This window comes from Chrysochloris asiatica, unplaced genomic scaffold (genome assembly GCF_000296735.1).
Source record: "Chrysochloris asiatica unplaced genomic scaffold, ChrAsi1.0 scaffold00008, whole genome shotgun sequence".
NCBI classification, from domain to species: Eukaryota; Metazoa; Chordata; class Mammalia; order Afrosoricida; family Chrysochloridae; genus Chrysochloris; species Chrysochloris asiatica.
Window position 1 is genome coordinate 26,998,096 of NW_006408526.1, and position 22,838 is coordinate 27,020,933.

Genomic DNA, 22,838 nt, shown 5'->3' on the forward strand with positions numbered 1-22,838 from the left:
TTCATTGCAATGATTACAATCCCCTCTGTGCATCATCATTCAACAGTATTTGCTTCTATTCCCTCTATTTTTTTTTTTTTCTTTCTTTTGAATGTGCACAAAAACACTCAGGAATATATAATCATTTAAACAACCAAAAGGCACATTCTGCAAGCCAACCTCCTGGCAACCAGCACACAGCCTTTCTCTTTCTATGAGTCTAGTGTCCTCAACTGCTCTCTCTCTCTCTCCATGTCATCATCTCTGTCGCCATCTCTGGTGTCACTGCTTCTCTGGATAGCGTCCCACATTCCTCTCCTGCTCTTCTTCATTAATGGTCCTAGGGTCTTCTGTTCCTGGACTGTACGATTAACTACGCCCTGCTTTTTGTTACAAAACTTCTACCTTCACAGTGTTGCGTCTCAGGGATTTTTTTTTTTTCAATCAGGAGAGGCTTAAATGGCAGCAAGAGGAACTAAACTTGTCATTAAAAAGAATGTATTTTGTTTTGAAGAGAAACTAGGAATCCTCTAATAAATAAGTTATTGTTGTTGTGTTGTTGTTGTTAAGTACCACCAAGTTGTTTCCGACTCATAGCGACCCTGTATAGGGTTTCCATGGCTGCAAATCTTTATGGGAGCAGAAAGCCTTATCTTTCTCCCATGGAGTGGCTAGTGGACTTGAACCGCCAACTTTGTGGTTAGCAGTCCAGTGCTTATCCTACAGCACCACCTCATTCCCAATTGTGTTATAGTACCAAATTTTATTATTTGCTGTATCTACTGTCCTAAGAATTTTCTTATATTATCTCATTTAATCCCTCCCATTACCACATTATATTTCCATTTTAAGACTGAAAAAGAGGAGAGTCAGGTAATTCAATAATCTATCCAAGTTCACACAGACGGCAGTCACGAGCAGCTCAGTGACAGAAATCTCACCTTCCATGAAGGAGATTGGGTTTGATTCTTGGTCAACACAGCTTATGTGCATCTCCCTGTGGCTATGTTGCTATGATGTTGAGGAGGTTTCAGTGGATGGAGCTACAGGCTAAGACAAACTAGGAAGAAAATCCTGGCAGTCTATTTCTGAAACTCCGGCAGTGAAAACTGAAAGGATCCTAACAATCTGCTGCACAGACCCTCATGGTGATAGTCCAGGGCTGGACAGCATTTCTTCCCATTGAACAGATGGAACAGCAGTGAACAATAACAGCAATGTTCACACAACTAGAAAGGAATAGAGTCAGAATTTGGAGCCTCCTGACTGTTGTTGAGTTGGACCAAGGGGTCAGTCCCCTCTCCCATTGATCCTTCTGTCCTGAGCTGAATAATGTCACACACGGTACCCACCAGGCCAGGCAGCTTGGGCCCTCCCATGTCTCCTTTTGTGCTTAGAGAGTTTTATCTGGCCCATGAAGCCTTGTCAATTTCAAGAGCCCCCTGACCTTTTAATAAACATTTCCTATGTTATCAGAATATTTCCTAATTCATTCCCTTTCTGTCCCTGTACATCTAAATCCTATTTAAGTTAATGCCCTTCATTTTCATTTATAAAGACAGATACAAAATAATTATTTCCTATCTGTGGTTTTCTTATCTCTGGTCCTAATAATGCCTTTGGCAGAAGAAAATTTTCCCGGCAGTTGAAACAGTTGGAGTGTTTGTGTTTTTTCTTTAAAGAAGAAAAATAAAATGCTTTCTTGGGCTTTGTCTCCTCTCTTCTCTTTCACCCTTCTTCCTACCCCCTTTCTCTTTCATTCTCTGCCTTTTTCTCTGGGTACCTCTTTCTCCCCCTAGTCCTTGGCCCCCTGCTGCCCCAGCCTTGCCCAGCCATGCCAGGTTCCTCTCATTTCCCCAGTGCTGTTACAGTCTCTGCAGCCTTACATCTGAATTTCGTCAGCCACAGAGCCTGCCTTTGAGCTCAAGTCCCCCCAGCTAGTAAAATTGGTTTGGAAGAGCAGACGCATACTCTAAAAGAAACATCCTTTCGTTTCCTCTCATAAAAACTAGTGAGCAAAGAATTCACAGCTCCCTTCTCAGGGCATCTCTTTGAAGTGTTTGATTGACAGGAGAAGGGAAGGGAACCGGTGGATATAAGGACTCCTGGGAGCATGGTGGCTCTGTAAGATAAACACTAGACTGCTAACTGCAAGTTTGGCTGTTCAAACCCACCGGCTGCTCCTCAGGAACCCTATACAGGGTCCTACGCGTCGACACCAACTTGACTGTGCACCACAAGAGCAACAACAACAACATACAGACTCCTGGGAGTGTAGTGTCTCTGTAAGGTAAACAGGAGACTTTGAACCACAATGTCTGTGGTTCAATCCCACCAATCTCTCTGTGGGAGAAAGATGAGGCTTTCTGTTACTGCAAAGATTTGGGAACCGGATCTCCATGACTTTGAACCGAGTTGATGGCACTTAACAACAACAACAACAACATAAGAACTCAAGGTTTACATAGCAGCTCTGAAACTGGAGCCCAGATTTCCGGAATCCTCAGTTCCCTGCCATCTGGGTCGGGGCAACATTGGCTATTATTTTTTTACTGTTTTGTACCAGTTCCAATCTTCCATCCTTCTCTCAATCGTTTTAGGTTAAAACTCAACACACAATTTAAATCCAGGGTTTGGGAGAAAGTCATTAACGGAAACAGCCTGGTTTTAAGGAGATCAGTTCTGTTCTCAGCGAAGAGTTGTGCAAATTTCACAGTTGATGTTTGCCGAGCACCTTCTGTTGTTCTTTGCTGTCAAATCAACTCCAACACAAGGTGACCTCACGTACGACAGGAGGAAACGTTGCCCAGAGCTGTGTCATCTCCATGATGGTGGGTGTGTTTGAGTCTGTTGTTGTAGCTTTTGTGACAGTCCATCTCACTGAGGGTCCTCTCCTTTTCTCTGACTATGTCTTTTTCTAGTGATGGGGCATTCCTAACGACGTGTTCAAAGTAAGGAAGTCATTGTCTTGCCCGTTTTTACTTCTAAGGAGCATTCTGGTTGTGCCAGTAAATGAATTATTTCATCAACTCCTCACAACAACCCTGTGATCTAGGTGCCATTATTTCCCTATTTAACTGATGAGGAAACTGAGGCTCTGAGAGATTAAGAAACTTGCTCACTAGCAATGGCCTTAGAATCCAGTCTGTGGGACTTCACAGCCTGTTCTCTCTACACATATGTCTTCCTTCATGCCTGGCCCCTCACTGCCCCCATTCTCTAGGGCAGCTCCATGTGCTTCTAAACCCCAAGCCTTCAAGGAAAGAACTTTTGTCACTCTTTCAGCTTTCAAGTCTTTGACAAGGCCAAGAAGGAACTCTGAAGAGCTCTTTTGTCAGGGTGTGCAAAGGATGAAGTCTGCACTCTTTTATCATTGGTAAGGAATGTGGGTTATAAGGCACAGAGAGAAAACCACAAGGGAAAAATGTTTGAAAGCAGAGTATTCAGGAGAGGTCACGGACTGATGCACTGGAATTTAGAATGAATCTAATCAAGCATTTTATTTTATATTCAGGGAAACTGAGGACTAGGAAGGAGGCAGACCTTCCCCTTGTTTTCATGTAGCTCAGCAGGTAAGCCATGTTGGTTTAACCACAGCATTCCCTGCACCCCACCCCCCACCCTGAGAGCTTCACTTAATATTCTGTAGGAAGATGCAAAAGACATCTGAAGATTGGCCCAGGAAAGCCATGGGACCTGGTCACCTCCTATTATAAAACCCAGGGGTGAAGAAGGAGCTTAGGTGACCGTCCAAGGCACAACAATTGGTCTCTGTTTACCTGGAGTAGCAGAGGAAGAAGAGTCAAGCAGAGGTGGTAGTGGTGGCTGTGTGCCGTGGAGTCGGTACCGACTCACAACGACCCTGTACAGGGTTTCCGAGGCTGTAACTCTTTACGGGAGCAGAAAGTCTCATCTTTCTCTCGCAGAACAGCTGGTAGTTTCGAACTGCTGACCTTGAGGTTAGTAGACCAATTTGCAACCACTACGTTACCAGAACTCCTTCAAGCAGAGGTAGATTATCCAATAAACAAGCCAATCACAGGCTCAGTTGTGCTTATTTACAAATCTGTAGTAAAAATTTCATGACATTTGTGATGAAATACATGTAGAACTGTTCACTACAGATCAGTATGCAAGCATAATTAAGCCTGTGCTTACCTTGCTTATTGGCTCCTCCATCCCTGTCAGGGATTGTAATTGTGAAAAGAGGCCTTGATTCCATAGAATGGTGCTGCGGGAGAAAGACAGACCTAGAAGAATAATCTTTAATGTAGTGAAAAGATGTGAAATTGTTCACTACAGAAGTTAGCTCATGCTTACCTTGATTATTGAGTAACCCAACAGTGGAGTCAGGAATAGGAGGAGGAGATGGAATGGGTGGCTAATTGTCTCCATGAATGGTCTCCTACATCATGAGACCAGAAGGACTGATATCCAACTACCTTTAGCTGCTGAACATTTTTATCAAAGACTACAGAAGAACCATGTTCAAAAGCGAAACATTTTAGAAAGAATTCCAAATTCTCATAGACTTCAGACTTTCTGAAGCCATGAAGACTGGATAGATCCCTGAAAATAGTACCCTGGGATAGTCTTTAAACCTTAAACCAAAAATATTCTTCGAATTTAAAAACCAAACAAAGTTGTTGTTGTTAAGTGCTGTCGAGTTGGTTCTGACCCATAGAGACCCTGTATAGGGTTTCTCAAGAGGACTGGTGAGCTTGAACCGCCAGCCTTGTGGTTCAAATTGACCTTGCAGTCCAGCGCATTAACCCACAGTGCCACACCAAGACTGCAAAACTGAACCATAGTTTAGTGTAATTAGTAAAAAAAAGTCTACCCTGAGCATTAAGCTCTTTTAAGAACTATCTGTATGGGATCAAAGTGATAGCAACTACTTGAAAGTGTAGACAGGAAGGACCCTTAGGGGACAGGAAGTTGATATTAATGGGGGAGGAAAAGCTCAGAAAAAGAAGGTAAGAATAGTTGCCCAATTTAGTAAATGCAATTAATGTCACTGAGTTGGATGTGTAGATTCCGTTGAATATTTTCTTTATTGTATATTGTATATATCGGTGTATATTTGCTTTATATTTGCTTCATATATTCTCAACAACAACAATAACATTTTAAAAATATTCAAATTCATAATTTTATATTTCCCAAGGGGAGAAAGAACTTAAAATTTTTTAATATTGCACACATCACATTGTTGTATTATATTTCCCGTTCAATTTCAAGTCAGGGCATGAAAGTATATTTAGAATTTTCCCTTGTTAAAAATGTTTAACCATTTGTCATTATTGTAATATTTTCATAGATGATCTCAAATCATTTGTGTGTGTAGGAAATTAAGTAAAAATATGAAATGAGGGAAAATTTTGGGATAAAGACGGAATTGTCATGTGAAAACACTTCTAGACTCCCAACCTGTGAAAAAGTCAAGTGTCCCTCAGCCCCCAAGTCCTAACCAGGGTGATCATTTCTGGGCAGCCTGTATTGCTTTTCTTTTGGCTCATAGAAGGTTCTGACCCAGGAGACTAGTACACAGTCACCGGCATTACTGAGGCTCAGTAACTTGCACAAGAACCATACAAAATATCATCATAGTAGCCTTTGTGCAGGTCAAGCCTGAGCAGGAAGGACAATGTGTACAAGGAGCCACTCGTAACTGGATGCTGTTCGCAAGGGTGGTGGTGGTGGTTATGTGCCGTTGAGTCGGTCCCGATTCATAGCGACCCTCTACAGGGCTTCTGAGGCTGTAAATGTTTATGGGAGCAGAAAGCCTCATCTGTCTCCTGTGAAATGGCTGGTAGTTTCAAAACAGCCTGAATCATAACCACTACGCTACCAGAGTTGGAATCAATTCAATGGCACACAACAACAGCAGCATATATAATATATATAAAACAAATCTTAGAGTAAATACAGCCAGAATACTCCTTTTCTAAGTATGTTGAAACCTCTACTCACTGACTTTGGACATGTCATCAGAAAAGACATTATTTTTGGTAAAGTTGTTGTTGTTAAGTACTGTCAAGAAGGTCCCGGCTTATAGGGTTGTCAAGGGGCAGCTGGGGAGTCTGAACCAATGACCTTGTGGTTCAAATTGGCCTTGCAGCCTAGTGCTTATCCTCCAGCACCACACCCACCCAAAACACAGGAAGTCCTCAATGAGATGGATTGGCACAATAGTTCCAACAATGCACTCGAACAGACTGGGCAACGTTGTATTCTGTTAGACATCAGGTCACCATGAGCCACGGCCTGTTTGATGACAACTCACTACAACAACGTTTTTATCTTTTGGCTTTGGGGACAGGAAGGAATGGAACCTCAAGGTAAGTATGGTTTGGTGGGTATGTGATGGGGAAGATGGCAGATTTTGAAATTCTTTGAGCATGAGAGTCCTGCTTTGGTGCTCTAGGGTAAGTTAACTCACCAGCCGCTCCTTGGAAACTGTATACAGACAGGGTCATTATGAATCAGAACTGACTCAATAGCACTTAACAACAACAAATCACTTCAGTGAGGGATCAGGATTTGGGAGGATGGGAAAAGGTTGGAGGAAGAATAGAACAATCTTCAACACAAAAGACCCATTGGCAATCCCACAATGTTTCTGAGGGCTAACCCAGGGTGGCAGGAGATGTTGCATGTTCTCCAGGAAAAGTATAATTCTGAAAATTACCAGAGCTGGGTTCTAGTCCCATAAAATGAGGATGTATGACTACCTGTGTTTTCTAAATTTCAATTTATTCAAGTATTCTTTTCCTGAGTTTTGTCAGACCTGCAAATATTTTTATTTTTCCTCACAATTGAGTTGCTTTTAAGATTTGTCCTCACTCTAAACATACTTCCCATAATGCATGGGTTTGGTGTGCAAGTCACATATTCTCTACTACGTATTAAAACCAGCTTAACTATGACTTTTCTTTAAGGCTCATCTGTAGGCTGCCTAAAATTACTGTGTATACAATCTGTCGAGAACCTCTGGGCTAAGTGATCGCATGCCCCTTCTCTCTCCTCCTTGCTACTGTGTATTACACAAGGGAAAACCTTGTCTTTCCCTTTCTAAATGGAAAAAAGATCTGCAAAAGCATGGAGTCCCTGCTGGGAGACAGAAAGGGAGAGAGATCTGCATGTTTCACGGATGCTGAAGCCAGATTTTGAAAGGAATGACAAAGTCATTGCTAATTGCAGCCAATTGCTCTATGGGGTGGTACTGGTAAGGAAAATGACTTGGAGTCTAGAGTTGTCTTGGAAAGAATTACCATACTTGTAAATAATTTTGACACGAGAAATTTTTAATGCTAAAATTTGCCACAAGTACTTAGAGAATTTTAAAAAAAGCTCAATACCCACAGTAAAACTTAAGACAGTTTTGTAATTAATAACCCACTATTGTTGTTGTTAAGACTCATAGCAGCTCTGTATAGGGTTTCCAAGGAGCAACTGGTGGGTTTGAACTACCATCATTGTGGTTAGCAATGTGCTTATCCTCTAGCTCCATACCAGGAGTCCACTTGCTGTTGTTAAGTGCCATTGAGTGGGGTCCGACTCATAGTGACCCTGTATAGAGTTTCCAAGGAACAACTGGTGAGTTTGAACTACTCCTGTAAAGATTTACACCCTCGGAAACCCTGTACAGGGTCGCTATGAGTCGGTTCCGACTCCACGGCACATGACAACAACAACAACCTTGTGGTTCAAACTGAACTTGCAGTTCAGGGCTTTATCCTACAACACACCAGGACTCCAGGAGTCCAATGGTCACACCTATAATTTAAGCATGAAGAAGAAATATTAACTATGTGTTCTTTTGTTCTCCCTTTTCTGAAGGGCAAAATTAGTTTTACTCAGTCCCCTCACATACTCCATCCCAGGGCCTGAGAACACCTACTAAAAGGTATTCTGGATCCAAGACATCTCACTTCCTAACCATTCCTTAGTCTAAAGGAACGAAAGTCCATCAATGTAGAATGTGTATTGTGCATCTCTGGATTCCTAATAAGCTTCTGTATCTATTCCTGGTCATGGGAGACCATTTGGTTACTTCTCTTTTCTCTGGGTCTCAGTTACATTGCCTATAAAATGAACATGAATCACCTGAAGACTGTTAGATTTGATAGGATGGGCCTTCAAAAAGTTGGTGGAAAAATGGAGTGTAAAGGTCCTGGAATTTTTCCACATACTTTTTGAAACCCCCTTGTAGATATACAGTAGTTCTGGTGTGGCGCTGTAGGATAAGGACTGGGTAAGGACAGTGAGGTTTGGTGGTTCAAACTCACCAGCTGTAGCTTGCAAATGCTATATAGGGTTGTTTTGAGTCAGAACCTACTCAAGGACACTTCACAACAACAACAAAACACACACACACATACATACACAAAGGTAAGTAAAAAAATTATTGCTACAAACTCATAGAAACCTTCATTAAAGAAAAATATCAAAACGGGAAGCTATTGTTTCTGGATATATCCCCTATCTAGCTCTATACACATCTGAAGGCAGTTTGCCATCTCTTTAACCCTTCCCTCAAGAATTCTGTCCTCTTCAATTTGTACCATGTCAGCACAGCGGTTTTGGCATCTTCAGGGACTCAAATTGTGTTCCTTTGAAATGCTCTTTGAGATTTGGAAACAAAGAGAAGCCCAAAGGGGCAAGATCAGGGTTGTAGGGTGTATGGGGTAAGGTTTCCCAACAAAATTCTCAGAGACAGACCTTGTTGCATTTGACGAACGAGCAGGTGCATTGTCGTGATGGACAAACATCATTGTTGCAACTTTCCTGGCCTTGTTCATACCAATGCAATTTTCAATTTTCTTAAAACTTCTTCTTAAGAAAGCCCCAAGAATATCTTGTGTCCTTTGAGAAGTTCTTTAAATATTACCCCTCTGAAATCTCAGAAGTCAGTCATCATAACTATCTAAGCCAACTTATCTACCTTGAATTTAACTGGCCCAGCAGATTCTCTCAAAAGCCAGTGTTTTGATTGGCCCTTCTTCTTTTTATTGTGAATTGAGGGAAGGTTTATAGAGAAGATCATCAGTTTTAGATAAACAAATCAGACACTTTGTTTCATTTCAATGATTGTAACAACAGTTAGCCCACTTCCTCCCGGTGGCTCTTATTTCTTATCCACCTTGCTTCCCAACCCTTTTGAACTTTGTCCCTAAGTGAATGTTACCCTTTTGATCTTGAATGATTGACCATTCCATGGTGAGCATACCTTACTAGTGTTGTTGTCCCTCTTATAATCCTATCTACCACTTGAAAATTGGGCCATGAGTGTGAGTTCCTTTCCAGACATGAAGGGTGGCCAAGGACCATAGTCTCAAATTCCTCCAGTCTCTTTCTGAACAGTAAGATTGGTTTGTTTTTTTTATATATATAATTTTGAGTTTTGTTCCACACTGTGTCCCACTCTATCTGGGATCTTCTAATGTGATGCCTTTCAGAGCAGTTAGTAGTGATAGCTGGGCACCATCTAGCTCTTCTGGTCTAAAAGTCATGGAGACAAATGTTCACATGTCCCTTTAGTCCATTGGACTAATTGATTCCAAGCATCTTAACTTTTCATCACTCTTCATTCTTTCTTTCACATAGACCTATAGTTGCACTTCGATGGTTATTCGTAAGCTTTAAAAACCCTAGTCGCTGCTCATCAAAGTAGGATGTAGAGCATTGTCTTTGTGGACTATGTCATGCCAATTGACCATAGTGTCCTCTGAGATTATGGTCCTGAGATGCCAAGCCCAGCATCTCATTGCCTCAAGGTTTTGATAATATCTTAGAAGTTTTCATAATTTTGTCTCCTGTATGTTCTACCACTGGTAGCGTAGCGGTTATGAATCGGACTGCTAACCTCAAGGTCGGTAGTTCGAAACTACCAGCTGTTCCATGGGAGAAAGATGAGGCTTTCTGCTCCCATAAATATTTGAAGCCTTGGAAACCCTGTGCAGGGTCACTATGAGTTGAAATTGACTCCACGGTACTTAACAACAACAACAATACTCTACTATATCTAGCAAAGGTAAATAATAACCATCCATGAATATCTTCTACCAAACCCTTGTATATTTGTGGGTAGACTCCCACTCCCTCTCCCATATCCATTCAACCTGTGTATCTGTCCATGTATCTACCTGTGGAACACTGCTGTTTCAGGGTTGTGCACATAGCAGTATTCACCTCTATCCCCTGTGTCTTCACCTGTCTTCATCATTCTTCTACTAACCTCCCTCTTCTTGTATCTTGCCTTTCTCGTCACCTGAGTTAAAATTTGTGGTGGTACTCCCACAAAGAGCTCATTGCTGCAGCCACTGTGTCAATGCATCTCATTACTGGCCTTCCTCTTTTTTCACCGACCCTTGATTTTACCAAGGATGATGTTCTCCAGGGATTGAACCTTATGGATCAAAGTATGAGAGACAAAGTCTCGCTATCCTCACTTCTAAGGAGCATTCTAGCTGTTCTTCCAAGACAGATTTGTTTGTCCTTCTGGCAGTCAACTGTGTACTCAGTATTCTTTGCCAACACCATAATTCAAATGCATCAATTCGTCTTAGGTTTTCCTTATTCATTGTGCAGCTTTCATATGCATATGAGGCTACTGAAAATACCATGGTTCTGGTTAGTGGACCCTTAGTCTCCAAAATTACATCTTTGCTCTTTAACATTTTAAAGAGCTCTTTTGCAGCAGATTTGCCCAATGCAATACATCATTTGATTTATTGACTGCTGCTTCCACAAACGTTGTAGATCCAAGTAAAAAGAAATCCTTGACAACTTCAATTTTTTTCTCCATTTATCATAATGTTGTTTATTGGTCCAGTTGTAAGGATTTTTGTTTTCCTTTCTTTGAGTTGTAATCCATAATCTTTGATCTCCATCTATAAGTACTTCAAGTCCTATTCACTTTCAACAAGTAAGGTTGTATCACCTGCATATTGCCAATTGTTAATGAGCCTTCCTCCAATACTGATGCCACATTCTTCTTCATATAGTCCACATTCTCAGATTATTTGCTCAGCATGTAGAGAGAATAAGGATGGTAAAAGGATACAACCCTGGCACACACCTTTCCTGATTTTAAACCATTCAGTACCTCTTGTTCTGTTTGGATTGGACCTTTCTTTTGAAGGCACCCTAATGAGACATAGGCAAGTGTATTACTGAAAGAACTTGTTTGCAGCCATTCATATGATGACTGTTGTGCCTGTTGGTATATATACAGTCTCCTCATGAATACAATTAAGTGTTCTGGAATTCCCATTCTTCACAACAGCATCCATAATTTGTTATGGTTCACACAGCTGAGTGTCTTTTTATAGCTAATAAAACACAAATAAATATATTTCTGGTATTCTCTGCTTTCAGCCAAAGATCCATTTGAAATCAGGAATGGTATTCCTTATTCCAAGTCCTCTTCTGAATCCATATTAAATTTCTGGCAGTTGCCCATGTACTATTGCAGCCTTTTTTTTTTGAATGATTCATAGCAAAGTTTTATTTGTGTGTAATATTAATGATAGTGTTTGATTAATAAAGATGGTGAACAGTAAAAATTAGGAATTTAAGACAGGAGTATCAATTCTAATACACACTTGTTGTGAGACTTTTGGCAAAAAGTAGGATTTAAAGTTTTGGTCCTCAGTGTTTACTTCCATAACGTGGGGTTGGATGGTTGCTCTGGAATTCTGTGGTCTAACGAAAATCAAGACAGGGGAAGAGTGTATGTAATTTCTGTGTAGAGGCAGGGGAGAAGCTTGGTGGCCTTCGGAGGACCTTGTCTGATTTTCCCAGAGTGACTATAGTACATCAGAATGTTTGGGTTATGTTTGAACTCTGATCTGAATTCCCCTTCCCTGGACTGGAAGAAACACTTTCTCACTTAACTTGCCAACAGCTGCCTACGGTGCATTCACTATCCTGCTAGATGCCGAATTTAGAGGAAATTTTGCCGGGAACAGAAGTTTTTGCTTAATTATTCAGCACACTCATGCGTTTAAAAATACTGTCCACTCTTTAACTAGCTGTCTTTTTAACAAAGCTCTTGGCTCCCAAGGAGTCCAGCCCCCATTGTCTCAGGCTTCCTCATAAAGAATTCTGGGCCAGGCATAATCTCAGCTGTCCCTGGGTTTATAGAGGAACTTCCCCAGGCAGAAAAAAAGGTGTCTGAACTTCTTTTTTGTAGAGATAGAGGAAGGCACATCTAGGTCCCCTGGGGCTGGACTGGTGTAGGCAGAATATAGAAAAGGGTTAGACAATACGACAAGGTCATTTGCCCCAAGAATGGATGGTAAGCTTTAAGAGATTAGAGGGGCGTTTCTTCACACTGTCTCTTGACTCAACTTTATTTAACCATTTACCCAGTACTCATTCATCTTGCCATCCATATAATCTGCATTTGCTCCCTACTCTAAGCCAGAGGAACCCTGGTGGTACAATGATTAAGTGCTTGGCCACTAACTGAAAGGTCCGCATTTGGAACCCACCAGCTGCTCTGATAAAACATGGCATCAGGCGCAGGATTGGAGGAAGACTCATTAACAACCTGCGATCTGCAGATGATACAACCTTGCTTGCTGAAAGCAAAAAGGACTTAAAATACTTACTGATGAAGATCAAAGAGCACAGTCTTGCACTTCAATGTTGAGAAAACAAAAATCCTCACCACTGGACCAATAAATAATATCCATATAACGGAGAAAAGATTGAAGTTGTCAAAGACTTCATTTTGCTCAGATCAACCATCAACACTTGGGGAAGCAGTAGTCAAGAAATCAAACGACATATTGCATTGGGCAAATCTACTGTACAAGGCCTCTTTCAAATGTTCAAGAGCAATGATATCAGCTTGAGGACTAAGGTGTGCCTGACTCAAGCCATGGTATTTTCAATAACCTCATATGCATGCAAAAGTTGGACAGTGAATAAGGAAGATTGTGGAAGAATTGATGCATTTGAATTATGGTGTTGGAGGAGAATATTAAAAGTATCATGGACTGCCAAAAGAACTAACTGATCTGTGTTGGAAGAAGTACAACCAGAATGCTCCTTAAAAGACAGAATGGCCAGACTTCTTCTCTCATACTTTGGTCATATTATCTGGAGAGATCAGTCCCTGGAGAAGGACATCGTGTTTGGCAAAGTGGAGGGTTGGAGAAAAAGAGGAAGCCCCTCAACGAGATGGATTGGCTCAGTAGCAGCAGCAATGGGCTCAAATGTAGCAACGATTGTGAGCTTGGCCCAGTACCAGGGAATGTTTCATTCTGTTGTGCATAGGATGGTTATGAGTTGGTACTGACTCGATGGCACCTAACAACAACAACAACAGCTGCTATGAGAGAGAAAGCTGTGTCAGTCTGCTTGCATTAAGGATTGTTGTTGTTGTTAAATGCTGGTGAGTTAGTTCTGACTCATAGCGATCCTGTGTAGGGTTTCTGAGGCTATAAATCTTTGCAGGAGCAGAAAGCCTCATCTTTCTCCTAGAGTAGTTGGTAGGCTTGAACCAGAAACCTTGTAATTTGCAGACTAGTGGAAATCCTATAGAGCCACCATGCTCCCCCTCCATAAGGTAAGTATTATTATTCCCATTCTTTTTCAGATGAGTTGCACAGAAAGACTGCACAGTTGCTGAAGTTCAAATGACAGGTAAGTGGAGAAGGAAAAACAAGAGGCCAGCACTACCCAGTTCCAAAGCCTGTGCCATTTTTATGATATTGGAGGAAGACAGGCCTACACTGGGGAAGAGAAAACGTAGAAGGCAAAGGAGCTTTGAAAGGAAGGAGACTAAGGGACTGGGAGAGAGTGGAGGAGGGGAAATAGCAGGAGCTGGGGAGTTGTGGGAATCTGACATTAAGTGAATAGCATGCAAATAAGTAAGTGGTTTTTGTTTGTTTGTTTGTTTTAGCCAACTACTCAATTCCTTTTTGGCCCAACTGCAACACAAGGCACACCTACCTGCCCAAAGCTAGCACTATCGGTGACTCAAAGAGAAATCGTGCCTGGGCTGGAGAGCCCCTTTTTCATGCTCGCTGGAGTCTCCATTCTCCTTCCTGCTGCAATTGTCCTTTGCCCCATCCCACTCCAACCCCATGATCCTGAGACTGAGGTCAACCACACCAATGTCCCTCCTTGTCAGCTTGCTAATGGAGATCCCTCACCTCTGGGTCTATCTCCACTTCTGTTTACATTCTCTGGAAGACTTTCTGGTCACCTGGGGTCAACCAAAGCCATTTTCCTGACCCCACCTGTCAAATGATTCTCCCTGGCCAGTACCTCCCTTTATCACATGGCAGCAGAAATGATATGTATCCTTTACGGACTGCCTCAGAGACGGACCACACTCAACAGACTCTTGAGTTAAGCATGACAGCTCTGTCCCAGGTGAATTCTCTAGCAAATCTTGGATCTGGAAGAACTCTTACAAGATAATCTCACCATATACCTGAGTTAGGTAGACGATAGTGTTAGTAGCCTCTTCCATGCTTAGGAACATTTTAATAAGAATCTTGAGGTGTTCGTTTAATCCCTTCCTTTCTACTTGGAAGTTCTTGCCAATGTCTACCTTCAATCGTCTGTGCTATAATGTCAGCCAGTTTCCTACTATTTTGTCTTTAGTGGAAACACTCTGCTCTCTTAACTTTTGATCTAAGGAAGGCACAGGGAATTAGACAGAATAAGCTGAGCAATACAGAGTTGAGACACTTATTGACAAAATACTGAGCTTTTTTATTTTCTGCCCCTGCTCGGAAGGCATAGCTCCCATACAAGGCTCAGCACCAATGGCCCATGAGAGCTCACAGCAACTGGCACAGATCAGGGAATTTGAGGGAAGCAGTGATCTCTTTGCACCTTAAAAAATGTTTTCAAAAAGGGGCTCAGGATAATGATTTTGCTTTTAAAGTCAATATCAAAAGAGTGGTTTGCACGATGGACTGTCCATGAAGAGAAGAAAGTATCATTATAATCAAAAGGCAGCATCCTACTGGCAAGAGATTCTTAAGAGTTCATATGAGTCACCTGCTTCAGTTTTAACAAAAATAGGAGCCTACTTTAATCAGCCTAATTTCTGGATGGGCCTGATTCTTTTGCAACATCTCTTCCAGGTCTCTCATCGGCCTTTGGGGTTCAGATTTGGATACAAACAAACGACAATGGGTATTATGTGTCAGTATCTTCGTATATGTATGTTTCACCATCATTGCTGCCTTCTAGGTGGGTCTTGTATCTCAATTTTATACATGAAGAAAGCAAAAGTCATGGTTAATTAAGTCACTCCTCTTTCTCTTTGGGGACTATACTAGTCAGGAAGTCCTACTAGATGTTTACTGAAATTCTTTCTTAATGTTACTTATGACATTTCCTCGAATTGTCTTCTTCTGGATGCTGCAGTGATAGAAATCAGACACTTGATAATCTTCAACTACCTTCTGTATCCCAGGTTGAAGAGTGCTGCAAACCCCATTCCTGCAACCCTACCCCTGCCAGAAATCAACCCATTCCTCTGCCCTGTGGAAGGAAGTCATTTACCATCCCTGGGACTTTGATTGATACAACTGCCCTCTGTCCATTGGGTTTTCTGTGACTATTGGCAGGGTTGTTGTTTTGTTTTGTTTTGTTTTTTGTAACAGCCAAGCATATTAACCATTTGTACCCCTTAGGGACTCTTGAAAGGCATCAGTTCCCCAGGAAAGATGAGCGCTGGTGGGCAGTCCCTCCGGCAGCATCACAGGCAAAGTGAAAATTCCTCCTCAATGTTCTGGCTTCCCTCTAGAATGACTAAAGATCCCAAACTCTCTTTCTTTTGATGTTGCACCTCCTGGAGGGGGAAGTGGGTCAGAATAGTAAGGGGACACATGTAGGAGGGTGAATGCATACAATTCTGCAACTCTGGTGTCTAAGTGGGCTCCTATGTTGATAAGCAGCATTTTCATTACCCAAATCCTGCAGTCATTGGGCTTCTGTTCCCTCTGGGAACTGAGGTCTGACCCCTAAAAGTCATGTGATTAGATGGCTTCAAAGAAATAAGAGATTGCATTTGTGCAAGGCAAAATTTGTAAGTTCTTTTCTGGACCATTAGAAAAATTTCCAGTTTCCCTTGGTAATAGTCTTTCTTCTGGGACCTCAGAAGCTAGCAGGAGTCCTTGGGTGGTGTAAATGGGAAATCACTTGGCTTCTAACTATAAATGTTGTTAGTTCAAATCCACCCCAAAGCACCTCGGAAGAAAGGTCTGGTAATTTTCTTTCAAAAGTTTACAGTCCTAACAGCTCTTTAGAGTACAGTTCTACTCTGAAATACATGAGGTCACCAGGAGTCAGAGCCAATTCGATGACAACTAATTTGGTGTTTTGGAGGGAGTTTCAGGATCTAGACTTGTATCGAGCAACCAAATCAAACCAAACCAAGTGTGTTTACCATCAAGTTGATTTCAACTCATAGCAACCCTGTAAAACAAAGTGAAACTGCCCCTATAGGATTTCCAAGTCTGTAATTCTAATGGAGAAGTCCGGGAATGGCACTGAAGGATAAGCACTGGATTGCTGACTGCAAGGTCGATGGTTCAAACCTACCAGCCACTCCTTGGAAGCTCTATACAGGATCACTATGAGTCTGAATCACCTTGATGGCACTTAACAACAATAACAACCTCAGGGAGCTGTTGTTGTTATTAAATACCGTTGAGTTGGTTCTGAATCATAGTGACTCTGTATAGGATTTCCAAGGAGCAGCTGGTGGGTTTGAAAGTCAGTTTAAAACACTGGCCCAACAGGAACTCAACAAGGCACGTCAGTTCTGGCTCTGCCTCTGACTCTCTCTTGATGCCTTCCACACCAATGCAGGAAAATTTTGCATCTCTGGAGTCGCTGATGAGTGTTTTCCTTGGAGCTGATGGAAAGACAGTTGCTTCTTCAGACTCTCTTCATTCTTAGCCACATGCCCAAGTTGTGTTTAGAGGCAGGGAAAGGGAAGGAGACACAAAGTCAGAACCAGATTCCTTTCTGGTTATTTTCCAGTGTCCTCTAAGGGCTTTTCTCAGTTATTGTCCATCCCCGGTGTCTGCAGCCTCAGGATCCTCTAGTTTCTAATCTCCAGATGGCTCTGATTCTTCTGTAGCATCTCTCCCAGGCTTCTCATAAGCCTCACTCCCAAATCCTGGGAGTCCCACCTAATCCCTGGTCCCCTGATTAGGCGGCTTGTTCCAGCTTCCTGGAGATGCTTGGGTCACTTCCAAGAACCCCTTGTTTCTCTATCCAAACAGCATCCTGGATTGTCTCCAGGTGCTAACTGCAGGTGACACCTAGTGAGGAGAAACTCTTCAGTCTCGGTTCAACCTGTAACCTGAGGAGTTATTCCTGTGTAACTCTCCCTCTTCTCCTCTTTCAGCCGGTCATTTCCCTCTTTCTCTCTGAAGCAAGGGCAAGGGGTTGTATAGGACAATGCTGAGACTAGTTAACACTTGAGTGGCATTTACTAGTGGTCATGAATCAGGCTGCTAACCTCAAAGTCGGCAGTTCAAAACTACCAACTGTTCCATGGGAGAAAGATGAGGCTTTCTGCTCCCGTAAAAATTTATAGCCTCAGAAACCCTGTGCAGGGTCACTATAAGTTGGAACTGACTCCACGGTACTTAACAACAACAACAACAACAAACACTTTTCTAAGCACCTCTCTATATGATCTCACTTAATCCCTTTTGATTTCAGCAACCCTCTGCATGAGCACTCCTCATTGCTGCCCCATTTTACAGATGAGACTGACTCTGTATATTATCTCATTGAATCCTCACAATAAATCTCCACAGTGGGTATCATTAGTATCCTCAGTTTACAGATGAAACAGAGGTGTTGACCAACTTCTCAAAGATTGCACAGGTAGAAAAGAGAGCGCCAGGGTTCTAATTTGGACAGTGAGCTCCAAAGTTCAGGCTATTTTTACCCACTTGTCAGAGTGGATAAATAGGAGTAAACAAAAGTGTGTAGGATGAAAAGGAATTATTCTTGATGCTTTCCACAAGGATAAGGAAGAGAAATGTATGGGATTAGATGAGACACCAGGTAGAACTTCCTGCCTGAAGACTTTGACAGCAGGCCAGTGTGGCCATGGGATACTAGGGCATGAAGGGAAGGCATCATGTCTACTGAGAGTTGGGGTTGGAGGAGAGACTTAAGGATTGCTCGAAAGCAATCAGAGAATCCATCAATATTTGTTGAGTTTTATGTATAAGGTGGAGTTCCTAGGTGGCACAAACAGTTAAGCACTTTAGTAGCCAAAAGCACCTTGGGAAGAAGGCCTGACAATCTTATTTAGAAAGATTGTTGTTGTTGTTATGTGCCGTGGATTTGGTTCCGACCCATAGTGACCCTGCACAGGGTTTCCGAGGCTGTAAATCTTTACAGGAGCAGAAAGCCTCATCTTTCTACCACGGAACAGCTGGTAGTTTTGAACTACTGACCCTGAGGTTCGCAGCCCGATTCGTAACCACTACGCTACCAGAAAGATTACATCCTTGAAAATTCCTTGGGAGAGGTTCTAGTCTGTACACACGGGGTCACCATGAGTTGGAAGCGACTCAATGGCATCCCACAACAACAGTATAAGGTACTGGAATAAGAATTTGCTATGACTCTTTATGCAAAACACTGTCTTGAACATTGAGGGAGGATGGGTTGGGTAGCCTCTTTGGGTCTATTCCAGATCCAGAAGACCATAGAGTCTCACAGTTTGGGCAGAGGGCAGATTCTATAGCTTTGACCTGGACTCTTGTTGTCATTATGTGGTCCAGATCTTCTGCCCAGACCTTCTCAGGTCCCAAACCCTTGTCACTGAGCCTAACAGCTCATAATCTCTGGACACACCGTTGATTTAGTCATCCCAGATGTCCTCCACAAAGGAGTTTGCCCATACTGATATTCCTCATCAGTGGGTCTGTGAGGACGGTTTCCTTTTAAGTTCCCTCTAAGGACTTGTCTGAACTTTGTCTAGTCAGTTACTACGAGGGCTGAGTGTTAGTTCTTCCTGACTCTACCATCCAGTTGTATTTTGCATGGAATCATTGACTTAGTTATTGGTTCTCTTATTTTACTGTTAGTACTAGTCTCCTATGTGACAGAGCTTGTGTTAGTGCCTAGGGACACAGAAATGAAAGAGTTCTCTATGATCCTGTTCTCAAGGGCCTACTGTCTTCCAGTGGGAAATAAGACAACTTTATATTGAAGTTCATCATGTCCCTGTGTCCCCAGATCCATTCTGACTTCGGGGAACAACTTAGCAAATCTGTCCCTTGATCAGGGTTCCCCACTGATTTGATGTTTTTAGGATGGCTACATTTGCCATCCATCATACCAATTAATTAATTAATTACATTTTATTTTATATTCTGAGAGTTTGGGTGTTTTGAAGGAAAAATGCAAATGTATGCAAATCAGAATACAAATTTATGCAAAGACAACATGGAAATGTGTCCCTAGATTTCCTGGGAAAAAAATCTGGAGGCCTCAGCCAGTCCCCTCAGCAGGTTGCCTGTCCCTAGGCTTGTCCTATCTTCCCTTTTGTTTGGGTTCTTAATCTGCGCTGGGCTCCCCGCCTGGTCACTCTGAGGTCAGTAATGCAGGTGGGCAGGCAGCAGGCTGGCTATCCATTATCCTGAAACCTCTCTGCTTTCCAAGCCACCAGAAAACTCCCTCACTCCCTGTAATCGGCTTTCATTTGAAACAATCAAGAGATTTCCTACCACTTTCCCCTCTGACCAGGTCTCATAAAACACCCAGATGCTGAGTTTTCAAGTTTGTTGCTTGGCTTGACTAAGGGACTTAATGTAGGAGGTTGGCAATGTCTGCTTGTTGTTATTGAAAAATAAATCCAAACCATTTTATTGACCATCTTCTGTGTGCATAGCCTTAGTTACCTGGAGGGGGGGGATGAAGACTGGGGAGGGAGGAGGTGAGCGTTGGGAAGATTGCACACACTCTGTGGCTTTGCAAGGTAAGGTTGCCCAGCAAGTGTCACCGTGATAAACAACCTGTCTCCTGCTCTGGACAGGAAAACTCATGGAAACAGCATAGTGGGAGGAGGGGCTGTGGAGAGCAGAGGCTGATGGGGACAGCCCAAGCAGGAGGATCAGCCATGCCAATTTGCAGAGTGCCGGCCTGGGGCTTTGCAGAGTCAAGGACTAACAAAAGCTTGGGTGAAGAAGCAGGCTCAGAGCTCAACCACGATTGCAAAGGACAGTGGGAGGAAAGGCTGACCCAAGAACAGAGCTGAGTACCTGTTGACAGTCCCCACTGATTACCAGGGGAGCAAGGATGCCTGCACTGTGGCCAGGTCTGGGCGTGGGCATTCGCAAACACATGTGCTTTCAACTGACTGAGCATGACCAGGTCCTCACAATCATGTATAAGTTGAAGTCTGCCTGTAGGCTTTCATTGAAGCTGAACGTGAAGAACTTGGGAGGGTGGGCGTTGCAAGACACTAGAACAGGTGACTAAGTGAGGATGTGAAATCTCCTCCCTTTGGAGAGTCTTTGAAACAAATGTGTTACCCATTTGTTGTGGGGGAGATGAAGCACAGTTCTATCTGTAGGCAGGGAGATGGACTGGATGATTTCTGGAAGCCAAGTCAATATATGTCCAGTCAACGTGCTTGGTATTGTGTGGCTGTGTGCAAAGGTACAAGTCCAGGCTTTTTTCTCAATCCTCTTGGCTTCCCTCATTCAGATGAGGGTCTCAGCAGATCAGGGAGTCAAACCATCCCCTCCAGTATGAAATGGAGCTCTGTTTTAGCCCATCACTCATATCCTTTCCCTCCTCTGGATGGACACAAAGCTTCACCCGTGTCTGGGGAACCTCCCCTCCATCTAGCAGTGCTGGACAGCCTCGCTGCCATTCCAGCCAGAGCCTGGAGCTCAGCCCTCGGGAGGGGCATAGGGGCAGCGTTCTGGCAAGCAAGCATGTCAGAGCGGCTCTGGCGTTTCCCTAGAACAATTCAAATTGCTTTTTTTACACCTCACTGCACTATGCCAACCCTGATTCACATTATTTGTGCACTCGCTAAGTGTACATTATCTGATCCGTCACCCTGTAAAACGCTGCAAGAGGAATCCGTGGCTCCTCTCTGCCGCTGACTGTGGGTCAGGCACACAAGTCTCTGTACAAATATTTTTGCAAAATGGGAAGGAAGGAATAAGTCCAATACCACCACCAACACTAGTCCACAATGGCCGAGGGCTGGGAGAGAAAGTCCATGTCTCCTGCCTCAGAAACTCAGACTCTCCTAGAGGGGAAACTCAACCAGAAAGCCCTCGCACCTTTTCTTCCCATGGCCTCATTTCTGTGTCACATTATTTAACAGGAAGAGACAAGCAAGAGGGGAAATGAGTCTTTGAACCCATCTATGCAGATTTTCTCTGACTGGCGCTAAAGGGACTGGAAAGAGCTGGAGACAGAAGGTAGAGTGGGAGTGAGGGTGGGGCACTGTTCTCTGTCCTGCAAATATCCTAAGTTCTCCAGGATTGAGTCTGGCTCCCTGTCTTTAGTCTTAAGTTCTCTGAAAACTGATCAAAGACCCTGGAATCTTTCATGTTCATTCTGGGTCATCTGGGAGATTTGCCAACCCCTTCAGATAACTTATCTCTGGGAAACTCAAGTATTCCAAGGAGTCATTGGAAAATGGATGGATCCTTGCTGTTTAAATTATTATTACTATGGTAAATATGTCTGTAACAGAACATTTGTCATTTCAACATTCTTCACATGTCCAATTCAATGACATGAATGATTATTCAACCACCATCATTATTTGTAGCCATTTTTTTTATTACTCTTTAACAGAAGTTCAGTATCCCCTAAGCAAAGAATCCCCCTTTTCTCTTCCTTGGGTTCTTGCATTTGACAAGGTAACATTCTGTCCTTCTGCTTCTCTCTCTTATCATGTGGGTAAACGGGACATTCTTTTGTTCTTAGAGCTTTGTTATATCCTAAATGGTCATCAGAACTTGGGCAATCCATTTCACTGAAGATCCGGATCTTCTTTCTAAATCGGAACAGGTCTAGGATCTTCTGTAGGTTGGATAAGAGCCCCTGTTCAAATTGGAAAATGTTTCTTTCTGTGGAGGGAGAGCTTCCGATTCTACTTCACATTCAAGACAACTGATTTCCTCTCTAAGAGTCCAGCTCTGTGTGCTGTATCAGCTCTCAGTGGAATACATGACATGAGTATGAAGCCCTCAGAGGGCGAATGAGCTGCTCCCAGGGCTTGTGGGGCAAAGGAAGCAAGAAAAAGACCTGGTCCCTGCCCTGGGGTTGCTTATGATCTGGTTGGATTGACAAATAGCTATCTTTCCCAGCTGTTCCTGATTTGGCTCCAGCCCCGGGGTTCCTGAAGGGCATTTTGTAGCAGTGAAGCCCAGGGGTTACCCAGCTGAGAACCACATTTCTTTTCTTTTGGCAGGAGCCATCAGCTTCCACTTGGGAGTTCACATCTCAATGAAAACAAGAAATCTGATGCCTCACTGACAACTCATTTTCTCAATCTTCTTTCTGGGGAGAGGCTACTTTGTGTTCCAGCTGCCATATTGTAGCTGCAACCCCTGATGCACCATCAATTATAAACAGCAATAATTATGCATGGGAAAAAAGCCACAGATAATAGGCTTCCATTAGATTAAGTAGTTATATGAATAAAAAAAAAATAAAACCTATACTTCAGCTAATTAAACCCACTCACCATCTGATTAAGTTGTGTTGTGAGGCCATGGAAAAGTACCAACCACTAACTGTAAGTAATCCAGCACAGATGGGAATTAATAGTATATTCCCTGGTATAGACATAATGGATCTCTGTGGAGGTTAAT